This window comes from Dendrobates tinctorius, unplaced genomic scaffold (genome assembly GCF_039654945.1).
Source record: "Dendrobates tinctorius isolate UK_male_01 unplaced genomic scaffold, ASM3965494v1 ptg000132l, whole genome shotgun sequence".
Taxonomy (NCBI): domain Eukaryota; kingdom Metazoa; phylum Chordata; class Amphibia; order Anura; family Dendrobatidae; genus Dendrobates; species Dendrobates tinctorius.
In genome coordinates this window covers 6,432,547-6,448,388 of record NW_027361800.1, presented here as the reverse complement: position 1 = coordinate 6,448,388, position 15,842 = coordinate 6,432,547, and the positions used below count along the sequence as shown (strand labels likewise).

Genomic DNA, 15,842 nt, shown 5'->3' with positions numbered 1-15,842 from the left:
TGGTTTACCCCCACATGTGGGGTATCAGCGTACTCAGGACAAATTGCACAATAACTTTTAGGGTCCTGTTACCCTTGGGAAAATAAAAATTGGGGTGAAAAGATCATTTTTGTGGAAAAAATGATTTTTTAATTGTACCGCTGTACGTTATAAACTTCTGTAAAGCCCTTGTGGGTTCAAAGTTCTCACCACATATCTAGATATGTTCCTTGGGGGGTCTGGTTTCCAAAATGGGGTCACTTGTAGGGGGTTTCCACTGTTTAGGTACATCAGGGACTCTCCAAACGTGACATGGCGTCCGATCTGAATTCCAGCCAATTTTGCATTGAAAAAGTCAAACGGCGCTCCTTCCATTCTGAGCTCTGCCATGCGCCGAAACAGTCGTTCCCCCACACAAATCAGGTATCAGCGTACTCAGGACAAATTGCACAATAACTTTTGCAGTCCAATTTCTCCTGTTTCCCTTGGTAAAATAAAAAAAATTGAACCTGAAGTATTTTTTTTGTGAAAAAAAGTTAGATATTCATTTCTTTTTAAATATTCAAAAAAATTCCTGTGACGCACCTAATGGGTTAATAAACTTCTTGAATGTGGGTTTTGAGCACCTTAAGGGGTTCAGTTTTTAGAATGGTGTCACTTTTGGGTATTTTCTATCATATAGACCCCTCAAAGTGGCTTCAAATGTGATGTGGTCCTAAAAATAAAATGGTGTTGTAAAAATGAGAAATGGCTGGTCAACTTTTAACCCTTATAACTTCCTAACAAAAAAAAATTTTGGTTCCAAAATTGTGCTGATGTAAAGTAAACATGTGGGAAATGTTACTTATCAAGTTTTTTGTGTGCCGTATCTCTGTGATTTAAGGGCATAAAAATTCAAAGTTGGAAAATTGCGAAATTTTCAAAATTTTTGCCAAATTTCCATTTTTTTCACAAATAAACGCAAGTTATTTGAATGAAATTTTACCACTAACATGAAGTACAATATGTCACGAGAAAACAATGTCAGAATCACCGGGATCAATGGAAGCGTTCCAGAGTTATGACCTCATAAAGGTACAGTGGTCAGAATTGTAAAAATTGGCCCGGTCATGAACGTGCAAACCACCCTTGGGGGTGAAGGGGTTAAATTGTGTTTATCCATCCTGGTTTCCCTAAATGACTCCTATTCCCTCTTTTCGGAATTGTTAACGATTGTTCTTTGAGAATCTCATTTTACAAAATTTCCCATCCTTCCTGGACATTTTTGTCCTTAAGGATATCCAGCCATTGGATCCCTCCGATTCGCTTTGAGTCCCTTAACTCCTTCATGACCGGAGCATTTTCTGTTTTTCGTTTTTTGCTCTCCTTTCCAGCGCCATAACTTTATTTTTCCGTCAATATGGCCATGTGAGAGCTTATTTTTTGTGGGACAAGTTGTACTTTTCAGTGATACCATTTGGTTTTACCATATCGGGTAAAATAAAATGGGAAAAAAATTCCAAGTATGGTGAAATTGCAAAAAAAGTGCAATCCCATACTTGTTTTTTGATTTGGCTTTTTTTGCTACATTCACTAAATGCTAAAACTGACCTGCCATTAAGATTCTCCAGGTCAGTACGAGTTCATAGACCGCAAACATGTCAAGGTTCGATGTCGCGGCAACAAAAAAAAGTACTTTTTTTTTTTTTTTTTTTTCGCTACGCCGTTTAGCAATCAGGTTAATCCTTTTTTTTATTGATCGGGCGATTCTGAATGCAGTGATACCTAATATGTAGGTTTGATTATTTATTTATTTTTTTTTGTTTTTTATTTTGATTGCGGTGAAAGAGGGTGATTTTTAACTTTTTTAATAATTTTAAACACGTTTTCTTTTACTTTTGTCATGCTTCAATAGCCTCCATGGGAGACTAGAAGCATCCACTGCTCGATCGCCTCTGATACATAGAGGTGTTGCGGCTTTGACGTGGGCTCACAGCCGGAGCCCACCTCAAAGCCGGGGATACTGGACGCTAACGTACTATCCCATCAGCAGTCAGTAAGGGGCTAAAATCTGCCTTTCTGAAAGCTAATTTTAAAGTCTGAGTCTTCACAGGTCTTCATCTACTAGTTATCCAAAACTCTAAAATAGCATGGTTGCTACCTCCTAGGGTCCCAGCTACTTTTACCTCCTCAACCATTTCCTCCCTGTTTATAATGATTAGATCCAAGGTAGTAGATCCCCTTGTTTTCTCCCCTACCTCTTGGAAGATAAAGTTGTCAGCAAGAGAGGATAAGAATTTCCTTGACCTGTTAGTTTTGCCTGAGAGAGATTCCCAACAAATGTCTGGATAGTTGAAATCTTCCATGACCACCATGTCATATTTTTTGGAGAACTTTGCCATTTGATGCATAGAGAGTTCATCCATATCTTCAGCATGCACAGGTGACCTGTAGTAAATGCCTACGATGGTGTCCTTTCCGTTCTCTCATGTATGCTTACTAGTGATGAGCGAGTATGCTCGTTGCTCGGGTTTTCCCAAGCGTGCTCGGGTGATCTCCGAGTATTTGGAAATGCTCTGAGATTTAGTTTCTATTTGCGGCAGCTGCATGATTTGCGGCTACTTGACAGCCTGAATACATGTGAAAATTGCTGTTCAAGTAGCCGCAAATCATGCAGTTGCGGCAATAGAAACTAAATCTCCGAGCACCTCCAAAATACTCTGAGATCACCTGAGCAACGAGCAAACTCGCTCATCACTACTAATTCTTACAGTTTCCACAGAACTCCCAGTTTCTAAAGCTTGGATCTCTGTGCAGATATATGCTTTTCTAACATACAATGCAACACCTCCTCCTCGTTTATAAAGTCTGTTTCTCACAAAGAAGCTGTATCCTTCTAGCCTTGTGTTCCAATCATGTGTATCATCCCACCAAGTTTCAGTGGTTCCAATGACATCGTATTTATTTTCCTGTGTTAGTAGTTCCAGTTCTCCTTGTTTAATGCTTCGTGAATTTGTATAGAAACATTTTAGTTTGTGATTGGTTTCTCTTCAATATTTTTTTTTTTTTTTTTTTTTTTTGTTCTTCCTTTCCACTTCTAATAGCAGAGTTCTCAATAGCATTTGTCTGGTGTGTGGCGTTTTCTGGCCTTTTGCTATCCTTCCCACATTGTTCTAGTTTAAAGCTCTCCTGATGAGTGTAGCAAGGCGACTTCCAAATACATGGTTTCCAGTTTTCGTAAGGTGCGCCCCATCTCTAGCAAACAGTCCATCATATAGGTAATTCAGCCAGTTGTTCACCTGCAGAATCTTTTTCCACCTCCTTGTTCCGTGGCCATCCACTGGATTCAATTGGGTTTTAGTTTGGGGCTCTGGCTGGGCCAGTGAAGAATGGTCACAGTTATGAAGCCATTCCTTTGTTGTTTTTGCTTTGTTTAGGGTCATTGTCTTGTTAGAAGGTGAACCTTCGGCCAAGTTTAAGGTCCAGAGTACCCTGGAAGAGGTTCTCATCCAGGATATTTCTACTTGGCCGCATTCCTATTTTCTTCAACTGCAACCAGTCGTCCTGTCCTTGCAGCTGAAAAACTCCCCCATAGCATGATGCTGCCGCAACCATGTTTTACTCTTAAGATTGTATTGTGCAGGTGATGAGCAGTGCCTGGTTTTCTCCACACATACCGCTTAGAATCATCACTAAAAAGTTCCATCCGTCTCATCAGACCAGCAAATCTTATTTCTCAGTCTGGGAGTCTTTCATGTGTTTTTTTTTTTTTTTGTTGGCAAAGTCTATGCGGTCTTTCATATGTTTTGCGCTGAAGAGAGGCTTCCGTCTGGCCACTCTGCCATAAAGGCCCGATTGGTGGAGGGCTGCATTGATAGTTGACGTTGTGGAACTTTCTACCATCGCCATACTGCATGTGTGGCGCTTAGCCACAGTGATCTTGGGGTTCTTCTTTTCCTCTCTCACCAAGGCTTTTCTCCCACGATTACCCAGTTTGGCTGGACGGACAGGTCTAGGAAGACATCTGGTGGTCCCAAACTTCTTCCATTTTAAGGATTATTGAGGCTACTGTGCTCTTGGGAACCTTGAGTACTGCAGAAATTCTTTTGTAACCTTGGCCAGATGTGTGCCTTGCCACAATTCTGTCTCTAAAGGTACTGTCACACTTAGCGATGCACCAGCGATCCCGACCAGCGATATGACGCGGTCAGGATCGCTGGTGCATCGCTAAGTGGTCGCTAGTGAGCTGCCACACAGGCAGATCTCACTAGCGACATCGCTGGGGACGGGGGTCGCTACTTACCTGTCACACCAGGCGATCCTGCTTCCTCACGCCCGGCTCCACGCGTCGCTCGTCGTCACAGCAGGAAGCGCCGCAGGAAGCTGACTATGAGAACAGTCCAGGACGTTCTCGCGCGATCAGCGATAACCAGCGGGGGAGCGGGTTGTAGGTAAGTATCACACACAGCGATATCGCTAGCAATATCGCTATAACGTCACAAGTTATAGCGATATTGCTAGCGATATCTCTTAGTGTGACATGCCCTTTAGCTCCTTGGCCAGTTCCTATGACCTCATGATTCTCATTTGGACAGGTGTGTGCTTTTCCAAATTAAGTCCTATCAGTTTGATTAAACACAGCTGGACTCCAATGAAAGGAATAGAACCATCTCAAAGAGGATCACAAGGAAATGGACAGCATGTAACTTAAATATGAGTATCTGAGGAAAGGGTCTGAATACTTATGACCATGTGATATTTCAGTTTTTCTCAATCAATTTGCAAAAATTTCTACTTTTTTCAGTTAAGATAGGGTGCAGAGTGTACATTAATAAGAAAAAAAAACTTTTTTGAATTTACCAAATGGCTGCAGTGAAACATTTTAAAGGGGTCTCAATAATTTCTGTACCCACTGTATAGCAGGATAGGGGATATTAAGTACAGAATTGACTACATTTTTTGCTAATTTACTCCTAAAACCCAGGTGCGTCTTACCATAGAATCGTAGAGTTGGAAGGGACCTCCTGGGCCATCTTGTCCAACCCCCTGCTCAAAGCAGGATTCGCTAAATCATCCCAGTCAGATGTCTGTCCAGCCTCTGTTTGAAGACTTCCATTGAAGGAGAACTCACCACTTCTCGTGGCAGCCTGTTCCACTCATTGATCACTCTAACTGTCAAAAAGTTTTTTCTATTATCTAATGTTTCTCCTCCCATTCAGTTTCATCCCATTGCTTCTAGTCTTTCCTTGTGCAAATGAGAATAAAGTTGATCCTTCTACAATGTGACAGCTCTTTAGATATTTGTAGACAGCTATTAAGTCTCCTCTCAGTCTTCTCTTTTGCAAACTAAACATTCCCAAATCCTGCAACCTTTCCTCATAAGACAGGGTTTGCAGACCGGTCACCATTCTGGTCGCTCTTTTCTGAACTTGCTCCAGTTTGTTGATGTCTTTTTTAAAATGTGGTGCCCAAAACTGGACACAATATTCCAGATGAGGTCTGACCAAAGAGGAGTAGAGGGAAATAATGACTTCACGTGATCTAGACTGTATGCTTCTGTTAATACATCCTAGAATTGCATTTGCCTTTTTTGCTGCTGCATCACACTGTTGACTCATATTCAGTCTGTGATCTATTAGTATACCCAAGTCTTTTTCACATGTGCTGTTGCTTAGCCCTATTCCTCCCATTCTGTATATGCTTTTTTCATTTTTATTGCCCAGATGTAGTACTTTGCATTTCTCCCTGTTAAAAACCATTCTGTTAGTTGCTGCCCACTTCTCCAGTTTATTTATATCTTTTTGAATCCTCTCTCTCTTCTCTAGTATTAGCTATCCCTCCTAGCTTTGTGTGATCAGCAAATTTAATCAGTTTACCCTCAATTCCTTCATCTAAATCGTTGATAAAGATGTTGAACAATACAGGGCCCAGGACAGAGCCCTGTGGTACCCCACTTGAGACATTCTTCCAACTGGATGTGCAGCCATTTACGACCACTCTTTGGGTCCGATCACTAAGCCAGTTATGAATCCACCTAACAGTTGCCTTGTCCATTCCATACTTAGTCATTTTTTCAATAAGGATTGTATGAGAGACTGTCAAATGCTTTGCTGAAGTCAAGATATACTATATCTACAGCATTTCCTTGATCCACCCAATCAGTGATTCCATCATAGAAGGAAATTAAGTTAGTCTGACATGACTTATTAGTTACAAACCCATGCTGACTCTGTTTAATCACTTCATTCTTATCCAGGTACTGACATACATGTTGTTTAATAATTTGTTCAAAGATCTTTCCTGGTATAGAAGTCAGACTCACCGGCCTATAGTTGCCTGGGTCCACCTTCTTCCCCTTTTTGAAGATAGGAACAACATTTGCTCTTCTCCAGTCTTCTGGCACTTCTCCTGTTATGGTCCGGTGCTTTTTGCAGTCCGAAAAATACAGTACATATATCAGGATGAAAGAAATTTTAAAGGGGTCTGAATACTTTCCATACCCACTGTATATGGTCCCCTCATCCCCATCCTGATACACATGGCCCCCTCATCCCTATCCTGGTTTGCATGGCTCCCATCTTGTCCTAGTATGCATGGCCCCATCCTGGTATACAGGGCCCCATCCTTAACCTGGTATGATTGGCCACCATCCCAGTCTGGATTGCAGGGCCCCATCCTTATTCTGGTGTGATTGGCCTCCAGCCCCCATCTTGGCATGCATTGCCTCATCAGAAAATACTTTAGGATGTCATGTGCTGCTTGCAAGCTGAAGGGCAGCTGCTGGATTACTCGCTGTTCTGCACGCAAGGACTGTGTGCACAGATTGCAGTGAGTATTCATTGCTGTAACGAGCACAGTGTCAGCCGGAGCCTTCCTGCAGCTGCCGGCGGCCGCGTGTGCCGCTACTAAAATAGAAAATAGTAAGAAATAGTAGAGAAAAGAGAAGTTGTGGCACACGTGACCTCCGGCAGCTGCAGGGAAGGCTCCCGCTGATACTGTGCTCACTATTAAGGAGCAGTGAATACGCACTGCTCTCCGCGCACACAGTCCCTGCGTGCAGAGCAGTGAGTATTCCGGCAGCTGCCCTTCGGCTTGCAAGCATCTCATGACGTTCCTGCACTGCTTACAAGCATAAAGCATCTGCTGGCATCGGGACAAGATGCTGCGAGGGAGCGCCGGGAAGGTAAGTGTATTGTAGTTGTTTTTTTTTTTTTTTTTGAGGCCCAGTTATACCTGGATACTATTAAAGAGATATGAATATTCATTGCCCTCCATGCCCATGGGTGTGGAATGCAGTGAATATTAATTTCTCTTCAGCAGCTAGTACAGGAATTAGCCGCAGCAGCCCTGCTCCTGCCTCTGTGACATGCTGCTCTGCCGTTGCCCCACCACCCCCCATTTTGCTCCAAATTTTTGGAGGAAAAAAGTGCGTCTTATAGTCTGAAAAATACGGTAACTCTTGTTTGGTTATTTCCATGTATACTTTGACATGGTTGTCTAATACAGTGATTACTACTTTGCTACGGCAAGTTAGATGATCATTAACCCCTTAACGTCCATTGACGGACACAGTCCGTCATGGTTGGGTGTAGTTTCCCGCACCATGACTCTTTTGAACTTCAGTCATTGACAGCTGACATGCACGGCAAGAGGTGTGGGGACCCATGCCGTCAGTCCCCACACCCAGAAAGCTGTGATTGGTCAGTCATGGGGAGAGCCCAACACACAGGCTCTCCATGCATGCGACTGTGACACAGCCGCGACACATGAGCTGGGTCGCGAACAGCTGATTATCAGGAACGCTCCAGGTATCCAGGTTACCAAAGCAGCTATTTGGAAAGCAATGTAGCTATTCGGATAAGCACTTATGCAAAGCTATTCGTTCAACCCTAATTAATATATTTACAATTATCAAGTGTTTTAGGTTTCATTTTTGGACCATGTTGATTAGTTTCCAAAACCCCATCCAAACGTAGCAGAAATACACACTTGCTGCAGACTTTTACATTTACAGCAGGCTCCATTCCTTTTGCAAATTTCCTTTTGCAAATTTCACCCTATTACTGGATAGAATAAAGTCTTCAGCAAGTCTTCAAAACACTGAAAGCAACATCCACTTTTAAAGAGAACCTGTCGGCAGCATTTTGCTATGTAAAGTACACATGGCCATATTGGCCCTGTCATACTGATTAAAATGATACCTCTGAAGGATACTGGAAAGATGAATATCTTTGTACCGTGTTAGCCAGTAGATAGAAAAATATTCAGAATTGAGAGTCCTCAGTGGTTGGTACCTTTTAATGGCTAACTGAAAAGATGGTAACACATTGCAAGCTTTCGAGACTACTCCGGTCTCTTCATCAGGCATAGACTAATACAAAATCTGAAGAGTCACATATTTATGCACAACACAGCACAGAAAAAATGCAATAGATGAGACAAGTGACGTGAAGCAGAGTTATGGGAGAGGGAGAAACATAAATATTGGACCAGTTCATAGGTAAGGAGTCCGGATGTTTTATTGTCCTCTGATTGGGGTCTCCTAGTGTGTTGTGATGCCCCCACAAGGTCTTAGGAGCAAATTCCTTAATTGATGTAAAAAGACATAAATCCATGCGACACATTCATTCCAGCATTGAGAGTGTCAAAGGTCGTCATAAATGTCCAAGAGAAAGGCCATACGGTCTTTAAAAACCAACAAAGAAATCATCATTAAACCTGCTGACAGGGGAGGTGCAATAGTCATGATGAATACGTCAGACTACATGAAGGAAGCAAACAGGCAACTTATGGACACACGCTACTATAGAAAATTGGAGTCGGATCCTACACAGTACTATTACAAGGAACTAAACAAGTTGGTATCTTGTCCGCCTGACCAGTCCATAAGAGCCGGTGATGACCTGATACCAGAGAGTCCAAGAATAGGGACATTCTACATGCTTCCCAAAATCCACAAATCTAGAAATCCAGGAAGACCAATTATTTCATGTGTGGGGACCCTTACTGAGCAGGTATCTGAATGGGTAGAGGGTATTCTTAAACCACTGGTGAAGGATACACCTAGCTACATTCAGGACACAACTGACCTATTGAATAAACTAGCAGCAATAGGTCCTCTACCTGAAGGAACCATCCTGGCCACCATGGTTGTGGAATCTTTGTACTCTAATATCCCACACCAAGATGGATTAAATGCCTGCAAACTCTTCATGGAAAACACAGGGGCTGATGCTGTGGTGAAACTTATAAAATTCATCCTCACTCACAATTACTTTGAATTTGACAACAAGATCTATCTACAGGAAACTGGCACAGCTATGGGAAGTAAAATGGCTCCACAGTATGCAAATCTTTTCATGGCCAAGCTTGAAAGCGACTTTTTGCACTCATGCCCCATCAGGCCCCTTGGCCTACTACCGCTTCATTGATGATATTTTAATCATCTGGACGGAGTCTGAGCAACAGATAAAGACCTTCCACGAACAGTTTAATCAATTTCATCCCACCATCAATTTAACACTCAACTACTCCAGCACTGAGATTAACTTTTTGGACACCATCCTTAAGCTAAAAAACAATGAAATAGAGACATCCCTGTATCAGAAGCCAATCGACCATCCAACATACCTTAAATGGGACAGTTTCCATCCAAAACACAAAACTCAATTATCTATAGCCAAGCCATCAGATACAATCGTATATGTTTCAACCACATGGATAGAGACAAACACCTTGGTCGCCTCAAAAAGACCTTTCTGAATCAGGGCTCCCATCCAAGAACAATTGAAAACCAAATTACAAGAGCCACCAGAATGTCAAGGAATAGCCTGCTACATTACCAAGCTAAAGAAGAAAATAACCGGGTGCCTCTAGTAGTCACCTACAACCCAAATCTGCAAGTGTTAAGGGGAGCTGCACGGAAACACCAACCTTTACTACAAAAAGATGCTCGATTACAATCCATTTTTCCAGACCCCCCCATTACTGTGCTTTAGGCAGCCCCCAAATCTAAGAAGCCTCATTGTCAGAAGCTCCCTGTCCTCTCCAACAGCTGGAGGAACCTTTCCTTGCAACCAGAAAAAATGTAAAACCTGTCCATCTATAATGACCATGGACAAGATAAAGATCCCCAATTCACATCAGGACTAAAGATCCCAGGTACTTTCAGCTGCATTACATCTAATGTGGTGTACTTTATTATTTGTACTATTGTATTATTTGCCCCCACAGGGTCTTAGGAGCAAATTCCTTAATTGATGTAAAAAGACATAAATCCATGGGACACATTCATTCCAGCATTGAGTGTCAAAGGTTGTCATAAATTTATACTCAGACTCTTCTCTCTGAGATGTGAAGTTACCTTTCAATACCAGTAATTTCATATCCATGGTGTTGTGGTCCATCATATAAAAATGTTTTGCCACAGGTAGATCCTGGTCTTATTACTTAAGTGATGAAACCTATCTAACTTCTGAACCGTACCTATATCTACAAAAAGCAACAACTATTTTGCAGACTAATTCCACACATTTAGCTATTTATTATGTAATATCTCCACCCTACAAAGTAAGGCGAGAGGAGTTCCACCTCTCCTAAATCTTCTCAAATTTACCGGGCATCCTCTGTTTTCATACAGCGTGCGCTCATATGGGATAATCGTTTTCACTAAATTGATCCAGATCCCAAGAGAGGGAGATGAACCTCCCATCCACCGTAGTGCCAGTACCTTTTGTGTCATAAACGTCTCCCGTAAGAAAATCCCAGTATATTGACCCCATGTCTCCTCATCCCATATTCCAGACAAACAGACCAGTGGCCCAAGGGGAACAGGAACTTGTACCAGGGATGTTAATAATGATGTCACCTCCTTCCAATATTGTGCAATGATAGGACACTGCCAGATCATGTGGATAAAGTCTGCATCTACTGAATGGCATCTCAAATATTCCGATGTTTGGTATCGGCCCATCTTAAAGAGTCAAGTCGGAGTCAAATACGATTGGTTCATCCTGTTAACAGACGGAAATACCCTGATTGGAGACTCAAAAATTTCCTCCCACTCCTCTCCCTGTACATCAGGGATGAGCCTTTCCCATTTCCCTTTAACCGAATCTATGGTGGATTCTGTCCCTACTGACAGCATGTATGTATACAGAGAGGAGATGAGACCCTGGTGACCCTGTGATTTAAGGATTCCTATCAAGGGTAAAGACGAAATCCACCTACACATCTCATGTGTGACTGAAAAGCTGACCTTAATTGTAATTAACGGAAGAACTGGGATCTCGGGACATCGCATTTAACCTGTAATTGTTCAAAAGAAATTAGAGTTCCGTGATCATGTAGATCACCTATCGTAGAAACATTGTATTGAGTCCAGAATTCGGCAGACGGGTGTTCTAAGTAATGCCGGAAGGTAACCATTATTCCATAGGGGCATATCAGCTATAATATCCCCAAATCCAATCACCCTTTTAATCTTTTTCCATACTGATCATGCCAGGAGAAGTAGGGGGGGGCATTTATTTTTCCCAATTCCAAAAAATCCAGTGTGCAATTGTCTCGTGCGGCATGAAGCAGATGATTTTCAGAATTACGGAGGTGCACCAGGCATCCACTTATAGCTCTGGCCTGTCCAGCCAGATAATACAGAAAAAATCCGGTAACGCTGCCCACCCCCCCTTTTTTTAGGTCTTTGCAGAGTGGATAATTTGCGTTTAGGCCTGGTTTTCCCCCATATAAAAGATGTAATCTGGGAGTTCAGGTTCGCAAAGAAGGATCTGGGCACCACCACTGCGCTGTGTTGAAGAGAATAGCTGAGCTTAGGGAGTAATATTTTATTTAAGTTAATACGTCCCGCTACAGACAGCGGGAGTTTACTCCAAATTGTGAATTTGACTTTGACCATCTCCAGCAATGGATGTGTTAAGTTGCAAATCAAGCGTACTGTCTTGAGAAATATGGACACCTAAATATTTAAAACTGGGTACAATGGGTAATGAGGAGAGAGTCTCAAGTCAGGGCATGGGAGAGAGGCATCAGAGCAGATTTTTCCCAATTTATATACAAGACAGAATATTTACTGAATTTATTTATAGTGGTGATCACTCTTGTCAGTGTTTCCTCTGCTCTATCCATAAATATCACCATATCATCAGCATATAGGCCTATGGTGTCTGTCCGATCCGCTATTTCTATACCCGCAATATTAGGGGAGGATCTTATGCGAAGCGCCAATGCCTCAATCGTAAGAGCAAAAAGGGCCTGGGAACGGGGACACCCCTGACTGGTTCCCCTGTGTAATGAAAAGGGCTCAGATATGGAATAATTTACAATGACCTGGGCTTTAGGCTAAGTTCACACGTAGCGGAACTCTCGTGGAAATTACAGCGAGAGTTCCGGAATTCCATTCTGCGGGAAAATCGCAGTTTAAATTCCTGCGATTTTCCCGCGGAAAAACTAGCATTATGCAAGCGTAATTAGCTTGCAAAATGCTAGTGTTTTCCAAGCGATCTGTAGCATCGCTTGGAGAACTGATTGACATGTTGGTCACACTCGTCAAACATAGTATTTGACAAGTGTGACCAACTTTTTACTACTGAGGCCGCCTATGCAGCATCAGTAGTAAAAGATAAAATGTAAAAAATAATAAAAAAATAAAAAGGTGTTATTCTTACCTTCCGACGTCCCGCGCAGCCTTCCCGCCTCTCTCCCCGCTCTCGTTCCCAGTAATCCTTTGCGAAAATGCCCGCGATGACATCCGTTCTCGCGGGATCGCGACGTCTCGCGGTAATTCGCGATGACCGAGACTTCGATCCCGCGAGAACAGACGTCATCGCGGGCATTTTCGCAAAGGATTACTGGGAACGAGAGTGTGGAGAGAGGCGGGAAGGCTGCGCGGGACGTCGGAAGGTAAGAATAACACCATTTTTTATTTTAAATTCTATTTTTTACAGGGATATGGTACCCAAAGCCCGGAGGACAGTCTCCTCTCCTCCGGACCGTGGGTACCATCCGCAATTGTTCTGCTTACTTTTCGCATGGTGTGCACAGCCACATGCGAGAAGTAAGCGGAACAATGCATTCCTATGGGTGCGGGATCGCCGCGATTCCACAAAATTAATGAGCATGCTGCGTTTTTTACCGCGAAGCGATTCCGCCGCGGTAAAAACCACAGCATTGCGGAATCCCATAGGAATGCATGGGATGCTAATTTTTCGCGGCAAAATCGCGCGGTTAAAACCGCCGCGGAAACTCGAAAAAAAGCCACGTGTGAACTCAGCCTTAGGCTTTATATATAATAACCCATTTTAGAAATCTGTCACCAAAGCCATATCTCTGTAAACATGCATGGAGGAAAGGCCACTCGAGAATCAAAAGCCTTGGCCGCATCCAACAATGCCAATTCCCATTCATTGTCCGGCACCAGGGAGCTATGTTGAACCACCGACTGGAGTCGTCTAATATTGATGGAAGTACTCTTACCAGGCATAAAATCAGTTTAGTCAGGGTGTATGAGGTCTAATATGACGGAGTTCAACCTGGTGGCCAAGATTTTCGTGAAAATCTTATAGTCCACATTTACTAATGCTATGGGCCGATAAGATCCACAATCTAAAGGGTCCTTCCTCTCCTTTTTAAGCACTATTTATATTAACCTCGTAGAAGGATTCCGGCATGGATCCCCCCTCCCAAATCCCCCGAAACACAGTTAACAAAAATGGCGCCAAAATCTCCCGGTATTTCCTGTACAGTTCGATAGGAAATCCATCCGGTCCAGGGGCTTTCCCAGGGGCCATATCTTTCAAGGCTTCCTCTATCTTCTCCAAAGTAAATTCAGCATCCATAAAGACCCGCTGGAAAGAACTTAATGTGGGAAACGTTATATCTGATAGGTAGTCTAGGCATCCCTGGTTATTAACATCAGTTTTAGAGTTTTACGCCCCTCACATTCCAGATCATACGTATTGATTCAGAACCCATTCCCGCCTGTCTGGATATGTTGCATATTGATGTCTGAGCAGAATTTAGAGATCTCACATAGATAACAGAATTGCCAATGGCTGCGACTTTTACCTAAATAACAATAAAAACTAAAACTTTTGAAAGAGGAAACTAAAAAAAGAACCTAATATAGGAGCAAAGTCCCACGCCCCTATCAAAAAGCCAACAAGGGGATACCATCACTGAACAGTGTCCGGTATTATTGATAACTGGATACTTGCCGGGAAAGCTCCAATTAGACCTTTAGTTGAAAGGATCCAAATTAACAGCCGGTATATTAGGATTCTTTTGCAGGGGATCCCTTATGGGACCGCAGCCATTCAGTCGCCTCCCCTGGATCTGTGAAAAACATGGAGGTGCCCCCGTGGGCAACTCTGAGCCGGGCCGGATATATAATTGAATACATAATGTTTCTTTCCCTGAGCCGTTTCTTGATTTCGATGAAATGTGCTCATTGCTTCTGAATTTCCATGGAAAAGTCTGGGAAGATTGACATCACAGCTTTATTGAACTTGATGGGACTTTTTTGCCGTGCAAGAAGCAGAATGGTATCCCTTTCTTTACAGTTAAGGATACGTGCCAGGAAAGGTCTAGGTGGGGCTCCCGGAGGAAGGGGTAGGGACCCTATGAGCCCTTTCCACAGCGAATACTGTAGAGAATTCATCTCCCAGAGAGGCTGCCAGCCCTCCAGAAACTGCACAGGATGTTTTGACCTTCCGTGCGTTCCGGCAGACTGATGATGCGGATGTTATTCCTATGCATTCTGTTCTCCAGATCGTCCGCCTTCTGCTTCCAGGCATTCATAGAGCCTGTCAATCTTGTTAATGTGGCCTCCATAGGTGTAATGGTGTCCTCTACCTGGGACACTCTCGCCTTCACTTCTGTGATGCGTCCCCTCATGGCTTGCATATCTTGACAGTCTTCCTACCTCGGTGTTAACGTCCTCTATTTTCTTAGTCAAGGATGTCCTGGTTAGGGAGATGGCTTGCATCAACTGTTCGGACGCCTGTTTGAGGGTCAGTTCTTCCTGCTCATTCTCCTCCTCACCCTCAGAGAGATGGTTTTTTACGCTGAACTTGAGAGGGATTATTTCTAAGAGACCGTGCACTCTCAGGGGGATCAGGTCTGGCAAACGCCTTTTTAGTTTTTTTTCTGCTGCTCCTGACCCCTTAAATCGACTCCTGGTCAGTGGCAATATGACACAGTAAGATAGCTAGAGGTATATGATCCTGAAATTCCCCACTTCAGATGGTGAACACAGCAAGGCTATTAATAGATTATAGCCCAGGATGCACAAAGGGGCCATGTGAAATTGTGAGGAGAGTGATCAGCAATGAGTCAATAGGGGCCGGGGGGGGGGGGGGGCGGGGCACAGGCAGCAGTGGGGTGAGTTCAGAGGCTCCCACAGTAATGGCGCCAGCGGGTATAGTGAGTTTATCAATGGAGGGGGGAGAATGCAGGGCCCAATCTTCCAGGGCACTCACTGCGCGTCCCCTCTAGTCTTCAGCATGTATATTCACTGCCCGAGTAGCGCTGCAGCGGTGTGGGCAGACGCCGCTGCTCTCACTGAAAGAGCGCGCGTCTAAGAGAGCCTCCGCCTCGTGTAGGTCCAGCCGCCCGTCCCGGCCTCCCAGGCCGCCAGCACACCAAAGCCACTCCACGTCCTCCCGTGGGGGTCCAGGGGGATCCCGATATCCAGAGGGGTCCAGGCAGCTCCAGGTATGACGCAGTAATAAGGTCCAGATTCCAGGCTAAGGCAGGATTCTCCGGAGCTCTCCCAACATGTGTCCTCTTCAGCTACATAGTCTCACCCCCCCCCCCCCCCCAGGAAGATCTTATTCTGAATACAGGAAGTACATATTTAGTACATGGCTTGA

General features: G+C 43.6%; 1 protein-coding gene across 6 annotated transcripts in view; it reads left to right on the top strand.

The window, feature by feature from the left end:
* LOC141048054 (scaffold attachment factor B2-like) overlaps positions 1 to 15,842 on the top strand; it is a 350,882-nt gene that overhangs the window by 77,826 nt on the left and 257,214 nt on the right. The window lies entirely within an intron of this gene.